Genomic DNA, 3,218 nt, shown 5'->3' on the forward strand with positions numbered 1-3,218 from the left:
ACTTAATATCCAGTCTGTCAGGAAATCATATTACCTTAAAATATAAAATAAATCCTGTTTCTCACCACTTCTCATACCTTCATTTCTACAACCCAGGTGTAGCCACCATTGTCTCTTTCCAGAATTCCTGCCACAGTCTTAAAAAAAAATCTCCCAGTTTATCCTCTTCACTCTACAAGCTAGTTTTCATAAACCAGTCTGCATGAAATATTTAAACATGGAAGTTCAATCATAACATCACCTGCCCAAAGCCCTTACTCAGTGGAAAGCTAATGGACTTAAACAATCTACAAGACCAAAATGATCTACAAAGCCTTGGTGGCCTACAAGGTTTTATTGACACTCTGACATCTCTGGTTTTAATATTACTCTAACGTGTTAGGTGTATTTCTCCTGCCTCAGGGCCTTTGGGTTGTCATGCCCCCTCTCCCTGCTGTGCTGTTCCCCTAGTTTTAACAAGCCTCAGTCTCACACTTTTTCAAGCCTTCTTCAAGCACTCTGTTCTCTGGGGCACTAGTTTTTCACTGATTTTAATTTGCAATCCTGGTATCACAGGCTCCCTTCTGCAGTCCTAATACATGAAGTTAAGTGTGACAATGACAAGCTCTTCACCTTATATTACCCCTGGAAGTCCAAACGGAGCCGCTTTTGGTAAGTAGCCTCTCCAAGATCAGACACAGCAAATACTGTGTTTTCAATGGTCTCCCCATGAATCTCTAGGAATTTCTTTACAGTGGGAAGAGCTATATATGTTACATCCTCTAAAGGATAATCTCATTTTGCCAGATTGATAATACAGGATCCAACAGAAGACACTGACTGCTCTTTAACTCACTGAAGCACGTGTCTGTGTCTGTAGCAGCTATATATGGAACTCTTAGCTGCGGCAAGATACTCCTGTACCCAGATCCCACTGTGTAGAATGATGAACCATGAAGTTAAATCAAATCATTTTATCAATGTTGCTTCACCTGTCTGGCAATCTTTAAGCTTCTGGAGGCACCCCCTTCCAAATCAGGCCCTGCAAACATGAAGACACTTTCTGGCATGTGACTCTAATAGGTGAGACTTTCATTGCTGGTATTCACAATGGCTGAACAGTTCAGTAATGGCATATTTTCTTCCCAAAGGACCACTTTTCCATGGACACCACAGTTATATATATTTTAAAAAATGATACAATAGTGTCAGCCTGAAATGTTTCAGCTACAGTAGTAGAAGTATTTATTTTGTCTTCACACAAGTTGCCCCAGTTCAGTAGTGTATCTAAATCCACAAACTGTGAACATGAACCCAAGGTATCCATGAAATGGGAACTTCAGCTTGTCTTTTCCCAAATTCCTTAGCAATTCATTTCTACCTGGAGCCTTTAGAGTGCTCATGCAGTCCCATCCAGGTGGCAGGTGGTGGGAGGATGGTTAATCAACTCATGGAAAGCAGGGAATAGTGTCCATCCAAATGCCTATTAAATAACAAAATCTGTTATTTTCATTGTTTTTCTTCTCACTTAACAATCTGTAGTTAAACATATGGTTGTATTTCTCATACTATATTATACTTGTTTATTTGTCAGAAGCCCTGACTAAACTGTAAGTTCCTTGAGGGCAAGGAATGTATGAGATCACATTCATTCCCTTAGAATTGGCAAATGAATGGATTGATTGACTGAAGTCCATATAAATTAGTTATAGGATTCTACATTACTGGAAAATTTCATATTTGGATGGATAATGATTCAGAAAGTTGTTATAAAGGGAATTAGATCAAATACTCAATAGATATCCACCCCTATGCTTGCATCTGTTAAGAATAACAGTGCTACACATCAAAATATGTTTCATAGCATTGACACCGAAGCTTTGCAAGAGCCTCAATTATCAAAAATGACATATTATTTTCAGGATACTATACATATTAAGTTGGAAAAATAAACTGACATCTTTTAAGAAATCTCTTAATGGTGGTTGAAATAAAGATGTTTACCCTTAAAATTGTATTATCCCAAAATATTAATTTATTACATGTATTTTCTCAATTATCTTAGTGTATCAAATATCATTATATAAAGAGACAAATCAAGGTTTGGTAGATTAATTTGATATATATTTTATGGAAATATACAAAAAATAAAAACACAAAAAATGTAAATAGTAAAAATAAATTTATAAAAGATATTAAAGATTTTATTTATTTTTTTAGATAGGGGAAGGGAGGGAGAAAGACAGGGAGAGAAACATCGATGTGTGGTTGTCTCTCATGCACCCCCTACTGGGGACCTGGCCAGCAACCCAGGCATGTGCCCTGACTGGGAATCCAACTGGCGACCCTTTGGTTCACAGGCCAGCACTCAACAACTGAGCCACACCAGCCAGAGCTAAAAACTTTTTATAAAACAAAATTACACATAATTATCATTAATTATGATTTTAAGAAGAGGAACAAGGTCATAACCTCCTAGATAGCAAGAGCAATTTATCAATTTCCTAAAGTATTTTTCAGAAGATTTTCTAATTTTATCCCACTGTATTTGAACAGTTTTTAAACTCTGGTTTTAAGGTATGCTTTATTCCTTAATGGCAAAACTTAAGAAAATAAAAGACAACATTTTCTTGTGATACTAAAAGAAATCCACATCAATATGAGGAAAAACATTTCACATTTGTGTGATTTTTTCATTAATTATGTAGAATAGTGCTGTTCAACTGGAATGCAATTAGTGAGATAAGGTTCCAGGTTATCCGTGCAAAATGTAGAAATGTGTACAATGATGGAAATGTTCTGTGGTTCAGCAGGGTAGCCACTACACATGAGAAGCTATGTAATACATGAAATGTGACTAGTGCAACTGAGGAACTGAGTTTTTCAATTTTATTTACTTTAATTTAATTTAAATAGCTGTATGATGCTAGTAGCTACACATTGGACAGTGACATTCTAGAGAAATTTCCCATATGTTCTGAATTATGACACAATTGAGAACACATTAACTCATAGGTTTTCTCACATGTTCATCACAGTGCAGAAATATAAGTCTTTTCAAGATGCCATTTTACAAATCTGAGTTTCTTTGGAAGAACCAGTAATGGAATTTATTCCAGATCCATGAAAATCAGGCAGCTTGCACTGTAGTTCTCCATTGCTTTGGAGTTCAGTGTGTGACATGATGCAGACCTGCATCATTACCTCGGTGCATGTATCTATATGATTTCATCAGTTAA

The 3,218-nt window shown here is 36.2% G+C and overlaps 1 pseudogene; it reads right to left on the reverse strand.

Annotated features, from left to right (window-relative positions):
- Positions 1 to 478: 478 nt before the first annotated feature.
- On the reverse strand, positions 479 to 1,306 carry LOC123825341 (annotated as a pseudogene).
- Between the last annotated feature and the right edge of the window lie 1,912 nt (positions 1,307 to 3,218).

The sequence above is a fragment of the Phyllostomus hastatus genome, unplaced genomic scaffold, assembly GCF_019186645.2.
Source record: "Phyllostomus hastatus isolate PE091 unplaced genomic scaffold, TTU_PhHast_1.1 phas_contig_1, whole genome shotgun sequence".
NCBI lineage: Eukaryota > Metazoa > Chordata > Mammalia > Chiroptera > Phyllostomidae > Phyllostomus > Phyllostomus hastatus.